This window comes from Dioscorea cayenensis, chromosome 19 (assembly GCF_009730915.1).
Source record: "Dioscorea cayenensis subsp. rotundata cultivar TDr96_F1 chromosome 19, TDr96_F1_v2_PseudoChromosome.rev07_lg8_w22 25.fasta, whole genome shotgun sequence".
Classification (NCBI taxonomy): Eukaryota; Viridiplantae; Streptophyta; class Magnoliopsida; order Dioscoreales; family Dioscoreaceae; genus Dioscorea; species Dioscorea cayenensis.
This window is the reverse complement of record NC_052489.1, coordinates 20,815,442-20,824,762: the sequence shown is the minus strand read 5'-3', so window position 1 is coordinate 20,824,762 and position 9,321 is coordinate 20,815,442. Positions and strand designations below refer to the sequence as shown.

Here is a 9,321-nt window from a genome sequence, read left to right as displayed (position 1 = left end):
TCAAAACTGCACCTGTCAATACTTAGTACAAAGTAGGCCCTTAAAACTGCACCGTTTAGAAATTAGGACTGTCAAACCCGTACCTGTTGGTAATTAGTACAAAATAGAACGGTTAAACCTATACCAGTCAGTACTTAGTACAGAATAGGCCCTTAAAACTATACCGGTTAAAAATTAGAACAATCAAACCTGTATTAGTCAATAATTAGTACAAAGTAAGACAGTTAAACCTGCACTGGTTAGTAATTAGTATAAAGTAAGAAGGTCAAACCTACATCGGCCAGTACTTAGCACAAAAAAGGACGATCAAACTTGCACTGGTCAATAATTCACTTTTCCCACTAACTATTGACTAACGGATATATATACGGATATATATATATATATAACAAAAGGTGAAAACCGGAGCATCTCTCCCATTTTCCTTTTTTTAAAAAAAATAAAAAAGTGAAAACCGGAGAGAATCTCCTATTTTCACCTTTTCATATATTTTTTTAAAATGGAAAACTGAAGAGCATCTCCTGTTTTCGATTTTTTTAAAAAAAAAAGGAAAAAGAAAAACTTTTTTCAGTTTTCCCCAAAATGTGCATTTTGGTTAATAATCTAGAAAATGCATATTTTGGTGCAATATTTAAAAAGTGATCTACGACAATCTGTGGACAAAATTAACACATCAAATAGAAAGGTTTTTGAACATCTCGAGGTAATTTTCTAAACATTTTAATTAAAATAGAGTGTTCATTAAAACAATTGATCATATCGCAATTTTATTAATGCTTCCGCATGCCTCTGATGGTGTTATATAATTTTGCGATATAGACTAACAATATATACATATGAACTAGCTCATTGGTATATCTGCGCGGTGAGTTTTTCTTTTAAATTTTAAAGCATATATAATTATTAAAACAAATGAAATATATAATATTTTTGAATTAGATAAAAAAATTTCTTAACCCAAATAGAGAAACATTGGGGGAAGTCACTACCAATTTCCATGTTTGGATGATTTTTTAGGGAGGTAATCATCACCTTTGGGTATATATATAATAATATATTAATATATTGGGGGGAAATGGGTGTAAATTACCCATTTTACACGTCACTAATATATATATATATATATGGGTATATATATAATAATATATAAATATATTAATGTTAAAATAATTCATTTTTAATTATAATAATAATCATATAATATTTATATTAAATATTTATTTATTTCAAAATAAGTCATAAAATAATTAATTATAGTAATTAAAATTTATTTAAAATATTTTATAAACAACAAAATTTATTTGTTTACGTTAAGGGTTTTTTTCAACATAAGGGTATAAAAATAATTTTTAATCATATATTTTCATTACTTTTTCAATGCCCAATAAATTACCTTTCTACTTTTCTCATTCCCAATGAATTATCTCTCCAACTAAATATTTTTTCCATCACCATACCCATTCCTTTCCCCTTTTTATTATCTCATTTCCCCTTATTCTAATTATGGTAATACAAATGCACACTCATGTACATCTCTCGCACGCCACAGAGATTCAATTCTCAACCATTGGGTTGAAAGAAGTTGAAACCTAGTTCTTAGGAAGCACAATCAAATCTTATTTTATTTCTTTTACTTTCACTTCAATGGTAATTTCCATGACTACCCACACATGACATTCAAAAATTATTTTTATATTTTTATATTTTTAAATAATTTGTTAGATGCTTATCATCCCCTTGAGTTGTTAAGGCTTACAAAGATGAAATGAAAATATAATAATTATATTAAATATTTTAAAAATACATCGATTTAAATGACCAGTGGGATAGTTTATTTTTTTCATTCGAAAAGTAAAATTTTTAAATGTATAAAAAAAATAAATAAATAAATAAATAAATAAATATGTATAAAAGCATTTTGCAATTATACTGGAAATAGAAACAACATGCTAATTGGACATAGAGATAACCATAAAAATTGACCACAAATTATAAGCTTCTCCATGATTTAAGCCAAAACTATGACATTTATCTCAGTGTATGAAAAATGACATTTAAATTTTATTGTATATCAAAACAATAAAAAATAAATTTAAACTATTCAAATTAATTAAGCTCAATTGGTGGTTCTTTTATTTGTTATTTTTATATTATAAACCATTCTTTTTTGGTTTTAGGTTTTCTCATAATAATCCTTTGCAAAAAAAATTATACATTTATTAAAAATAGAATATACACCATCACAACCACTCTATCGTACCTTTTTTTAGCAATATAAAAATATTAAATAAATGATAATTCTCAAACCACTGTTTAAATTAAAAATATTTATATAAATCGTATACGAGCATCTTAGAAATAAAGGAAAATTATAAAGAGATGATGAGTTAATATTTTCCTTTATATAAATATTGTTTTAAATCAATCTCAATTCAGCACCAGTGGTCTAGTGGTAGAATAGTACCCTGCCACGGTACAGACCCGGGTTCGATTCCCGGCTGGTGCACTGTTGTTTAATTTTTGATTAAATGATCTTTTATCTTTTTGTTTTTGATATTTTCATGAACAAACTGAAATATTTCATAAATAAAAGAATTATGTTTTATATTTCATCAAAAGAAAAGGATATTCCTAACTCTGAATTATAATTTCAATACCGTGCTGAGGAAGAGATACATTCTTTAGAAATTCATGATGTTGATATCTATATATGTCATTTTATTATATGTTTGTCTGTTCATGCTTAATGATATTTTTTATTCATAGTTATTATTGGTTGCTATCACTGCTTTTCTTTTCATTACTGTTGCCTCAACAACTTTTGGGATTATTTACTACTGGAATTGAAAATTTCCCTAATCATAAATGTTGCTGTTGTTATTATCATTATTACAATGTTGTCTCTCGACCTTTCTATTTTTACTAAATTCAAATTTATGATGATTATGTCCCATTATTTTTGGAAAACTAAAGCCTTATATTTCAAAAACTTCATTTTCTTATTCTCTTGTCACTTCAACATTGTGTCACTTCTTTTGTATTTATTTATTTTTTTAATTTTTTTTACAAACACAACAAATTCACATATATCATAAGTATGTGTAAAGTTGAAAATTAAATATTCATTTGTGCGTTCTCAGCTATCAACATTAAATTTGGGTGGCAAGCTCGTACATATAACCGAGGATTCGTTATTGCTATTGTGTCCAGCGTGTTTCAAACTCGGACAATAAAATTTTTACACCAATACTTTTATGGTAAGATAAATGATAATTTTCTTTACTACCTATTCATATTTACAAAATATAATAATCCATCAATTTTTATTGAAAGAATTCTCTTTTTAAAACATGTTATAGATGTCAACCATCGGATAGTCTAATGGTATGACATCAAAATATAAAAAGGAGGTCATGGGTTCAAATCCCTCCCCTGACAGTACTGTTCACCGTACTGTTCATACACTGTTCACTCGGGATTCTTATACTATTCTCTTATATTCATATAAAAAATGTGCTTGTCATCTATTATTAAAAAAAAACATGTTATAGATTCTTTTTCCATTTTATACGAAACCAAATTAGTAAATCACGCTCGTTGTCATAATATTTCTATTTTTCTAATTCATTATACATAAAACATAATTTTTAAGAACTTTAAATAAAAAAATTTCCACCTCATCAGTTAGTATAACCGCTCATCACATTATGATGAAAGACTACTTGTCCACTTTTAAGGATTGAGGCTAATGCATTAGAATGTCCACATTCCACGCATCTTTACTAACGCTCACCTTCCTTGGTTGAACCCTCCCCCGCATTGTCCTGCCCTAAACCTCCCAAAACTACTTATCTCCAATATTTTCAAGGTATGTTGAGCACTTTCATTGCATCATTGATTATTCATTTTTTGGTCTTCTGTTTTTTTCTCAAGAATGTCAAGAAAGATGGGATTTCTTCCTATCTAAAATGTAACAATCACATCACGAAAACTTCATCTATTGATATATATATATCACTTAAAATATATGAAATGGCATATAAGATGCAAAACTTATCTGTTTAACTGTGATACGATATCGACAATCATGATGCAGAGATTTTCACATCAATTAAAATTCAATCCAAATAAAATTTATGATGTCACTTTGAAATGCATGATTTTTGTTTTGGCATTTCTAAACATTTTATTTGTTCCAATTGACCCACAATTTAGGTTTATTTATTTATTTTTTATTTTTAAATTAATAAAAAAATAATAAGATGTGTACCATCATCAATTAACACACATGAGAGAGCATGAGTGAACAAAACTAAAGCATAACTCAGATACGAAGCTTTTTGGTCCATAAATATAAATTGAAAATAAAATAAAATTCATATAAAAAAAGGACATGAGATGAAGAGTTGTATGGATCATGATTGAAGACCAACCCTGACACCAACCTTCCCCACAAAGACCTTGAGAAAAATAATGTGAGTTTTGATTTTGAATGAAACAAGTGAGTGGTAAAGCCTAGCACTCCAAAGGGTGCAACCTTCTTTGTCTCTATTGGCAGGTCGCTCTTGTTTTTGTGTCTCTTCATTATTTATCGATGTCATGGATTTGTCTACTGTCCATCGGTGTACTATTGTTATTTTGGCTTGTTTGATGTGGGGATATATGGCCAATGATCTATTGGCTCTCTATGCTAGGGGACTACCCCATTTATGATGTGGAAAGAGAGGGACAAATAATATAACCAGTGAAAAAAAATTATAATTAATGTTTTAATGTATCTAAAAAAAATCAAATGGAGTTAACTGTAATCTTCCATTGTAAATGTTAAGATAAAAATTTGAGAAAACTAGTTGTTTCCATTTTTTGTTTATATTTTGCATTTTTCATTATATTTATTGATGTGGAGATTTGAGCCTATTGTTGTTGGTGTTAAAAAAGGTTTGGTTAGGTTTTTGATAACTAAAAATTAAGTTTTAAATCATAAGATCAAATGGGCAATTGAAAATGGGAGAAGTGGTAGTTGTTTTCGATCTTCTCACAAAACGGCCGAATGTAGGCATCAGGTGGTGTGTTTGCGGTGTTTTGGCGTTGGTCACTTGGCGGCAAGGTGCTTTGTGGAGCTACAACGGAGCCCTTGCCGTAAATGCCATGTTTGTTCCAAACTTTTGGGCTCTCAGAAAGGATCGCAGGAGCATAAGGCTCCCAAGGCTCCTCCGGGTGGGACGTCTAACCCTCAGGATACAATGATGGCTCCTCCAAAGGTTGGAGAGGCAACGCCGAGTTGCAATCTCCCTTCCTCTGTCTCCGGATATATCTGTAACGCCGGAGGAGCTGGCGAAGGTGGCGGTTTTATTATTGGCCTCCAGTTTCATCAATGAAGCGGTCCCCCTTCCTCATCAACAGATCGCTCGCCGGACCCACTACTCCTTTGAATAAATGTTCTTCCCTAGTGCCTCTTGCTAACCGGTTGGAGGTGAAGAGGTCTACAAGCTCAGTACTTTCAATGCCACTACTAAGGACGGCCCCTGCTCGTTGAAACTTGCTCCCTGGTCAGCGAAATTGGGTGCAAAGGGGAGAGCGTCGGGGGAGGGCCATTGGATTACTATTTGGAATCTACCTCTCTATGCATGGTCCTGGAACGTTATTGTGGAGGTTCTTCGGCCGGTGCATGAGCTTGTGGCGTTGTCTCAAGCTCCCTTGCCGCATAAACGTTTTATCACTGCACTGGTTCGTCGGCGCATTAGGGTTGCCCTCCCTTTGGAGCTCAACCTTAGCCTAAGGATAAGGAAATATTCTGTGATCTTCATCGGTGACCGAGATGCCTTTTTTATTTTTCAGCGTGATCTTTATCGGTACGTGTTATCTGAGAAGAGGGTCGATGTGGCTGACGTTCTTCTGACGGAGAGGTGCTCTACCCATGAGGTCCCTTCGCAGGTGAAGGGGAAGCAACTGCAGGTTGGCCATTCCTCTAGTCAGTCTAAGGGTGGGGTAGTTGAGTATTGCTCCTGCCCCAGTGGCAAGGTTTCTTGTCTGTTGAGGATTACGGAGAGCTCTGGTCATGGGGTCAGTGTTGATTTGCTGGGCAACACCAGGACAGATGGCACCGTGGTGCCGTTACCGGCAGTGGTTAAGCTCAGCTCCCACGACGGTGATGTAGAGTTGGTTTCACAGCCGCAGACGTCAGTGCATCGAACCAATGGTCTCAATGAGCTTGGACGTCGGTTTGACAGTCCGATTTTGGCTCGGTCCTTCGTGAATGTCATAGAAGGGCGACGTGATGAGGCTGGTTTGAGGATCTCAAGACCTCGACGTGTCGAACGTTGGACTGTTCGGCAATCGAAGGATTCTCGGGTTTCAAGGAAGACTGATAATCTGCATAGGTTTGCCATGTTCAGAGCATCCGAGGATAGGCCTGCTGATGTGGCGAAGGGTGGAGGCGCTGTGGCGACCCATGTGGAGCCTTTACAGCCTTTTGATCCGCTGAAGGCAGTGAGTTGAAGAGAAGCCACGTTGGTGAGGACCCCTTACTCTCTACTGTTGGGCTGAATCCACGGTTAAGCCAGGAGAATGTGCTTGGCACCAATGATGTGTTCCAGGGACACCCGGTTTTGATTTGTGAAGTGGGCTTCAACTCGGCCCGAGGCCCTTCTTCTTTGCCTCCAGCTGATGACCCCAATCCCAGTTCTACTGTTGGGCCAAACCTCGATCTTGTTGCTAGGCTGGATCATGTTTTAAGAACTGTGCCAGAGGAAGGATTGAACTTGGGCCACTCTCTAATCCAATCTCTGGGCCTGCTATGGAGCTTAGGTTGGGCCATCAAAAGGGGCCTTTGGGGCCAGGCATTTCCAGTGTGGATTTTGGGGATGGTTCTACTATTCCAACCTTGGTACCTCCCCCTGGTTTTATTTGGCAATTTTTTGGTGGGGTTTGGGCTTGGTCTCGGGTACAGATATTACCACGCTGAGGGATGTCGGAACCTCTTGTCTTCTGAAGTTAGTGGAGGACTCTGGTACCCATTCTGATGTGAGAGGCACATCCTGTAGTATTGCTGTCTCTGATGATTCGGTATCTATTTTTGAAAAGAATCTCAGGGAGCTACTACCAGGTCTAGTTGGGAATGCTGACAGGACTCATGCAGAACAAATGAAGGGAACTAGAAGAGTGAGAGACCTAAAAAGCCGTCGTCTAGGTTTAATGAAGAAGCTGGGTTCCTTGCTAAGCCGTCGAAGTCAGCATAAAAGAAACTGGACCAAGGTGTTACTACGGCAGGTACTTCTAAACCTCTCCGTATTTCGGATTGGACTGATGCTCAATTGTTGAATTATTGTGATGCTTGTGGCATTTCCTTTGCTACTCCCGTGTCTGATTGTCTCTATTATATTCTCTTGTTAGAGAAGACTCGTTCTGCACCTATCTTGAATTCAGCGGAGACCTCGTCTGAGGTCCGCGAGTTATATATGGTTTTTATGAATATCATGACTTGGAATGTTAGGGGTCTAGGGAGACCGGCTAAGCGGTTCCTAGTCAAAGACTTTTTGAATCTGCATTTTGCAGGGTTTGTTGTTTGCAAGAATCTAAACTTGAAATAATTCCTTTGGCCATGTGGCTCGAAATTGGTGGGTTCAGCTAGATCAATTTGCTTTTTTGCCTGCGAAAGGAACTGCGCGAGGTATTATTATTGGTTGGAACAGTGGGGTTCTGTCGGGCAAGTTGGAAAGGGTGGAGGTTTTCAGTCTAACTGTGGAGTTCCATTCCGAAAAGGACAACTTTAAATGGCGTTGCACCACGGTTTATGGGCCAATTGTGAGATCAATTAAGCGTGCTTTCTTGGAGGAACTCCAGGAATGTGGAGGTCCAATGGACATACCTTTGGTTGTATGTGGGGACTTTAATGCAATCATTTTGATGGAGGATAAAATCTCGGGCATTCATAACCTCAATGACCTTTGATGTGCAAACACATTTTTAAATGATCTCGGTCTCTTGGAACCTCCATCGACCAGTAGAAGGTTTACTTGGTTTAATGGCCAAGAAGATCCGATTTGGATTAAGCTTGATCGTTTTGTGGTTAATCAAGCATGGGTTGCTCATTTCCCTAGGAAAATTCAAAATAGCCTCCCGAGACTTGGGTCGGACTATGTACCTATTCGGCTGGAAGTGGGGATTCACTACTCCAGACCGCGGACCTTTCATTTTGAACTGGTATGGACGACAGCGGAGGGGTTCCAGGAGTTTTTGAGTCAGTGATGGCTAGAACCTTCGCTGGTTGGTTGTGGGGCATTTATTTTGGGCAAAAAATCGGCACATCTGCGCGATAACCTACGGATCTGGGAGAAATCTAGCTTTGGTTGTATTAAGCTAAAGAAGCTGGCATTGCTGCAGGGACTCGAGGAGTTAGACATCCCTAAAGAATCTAGGCGCCTCTCATTGTTTGAAGTGCGTAAGGAATGTGAGCTTCTTGATAAGATGAACAAGATTTGGAAGCAGGAAGAAATCTATTAGAAACAAAGATCCAGGTTACAATGGTTGAAGAAGGGTGATGAAAACACGAAGTTCTTCCACGCGATTGCGAATGTGAGGAAAAATCGGAACTTTATATCTAACATCCGTCTCAACAGAATTCTTATCGAGGACTCGTGCGGTATCAGGAACATTTTCCGGGAAAGGTTCCAACAATAATTTGGACAGAGACGGGTTTCGAGATTACATGTGGACTTTCAGAAGCTCTTGAATCATAAGGTTCATATTGATCTGTCTCACCTGGAGCGATTGTTCTCACTTGAGGAGATCAAGAACTCGGTCTTCGACTTATGAGGAAATAAGGCCCCAGGGCCGGATGGTTTCCCAATCCAATTTTTTAAACAATTCTAGGATTTGATAAAGTCGGACTTACAGCTTCTATGTGAGGACTTTTACAATGGGCGAGCCAACTTAGAACGAATTAATTGGGCCAGCATTGCTCTGATACCTAAGATGGGTACTCCGGAGATTACGTCGGACTATCGTCTCATTAGTCTCATTAATTATTCTCTGAAAATTCTTTCAAAAATCCTGGCGACCTGTCTGAGTAAGGTATTGAATTCGCTGGTGGACTCTGATCAATCAGCTTTTATGAAAGGAAGATGCATCTTGGATAATATTGCTACAACGGAAGAACTAATTTTCAGCATTCACAAACGTAGGCTTCCGGATTTTATCTACAAAGTTGACTTTACAAAAGCTTTCAATTTGGTTGATTGGGATTTTCTTCTAGATCTGCTGCGAGCCAAGGGCTTTTGGGCCAAAATGGGTGGCCTGGATCCATACTATTTTAGTCTTGTC

General features: G+C 36.7%; 1 non-coding gene across 1 annotated transcript; it reads left to right on the top strand.

The window, feature by feature from the left end:
• Positions 1-2,435: 2,435 nt before the first annotated feature.
• TRNAG-GCC lies at positions 2,436-2,506 on the top strand. The gene has a single exon. It is a non-coding gene; the product is annotated as a tRNA-Gly (tRNA).
• Positions 2,507-9,321: the final 6,815 nt, after the last annotated feature.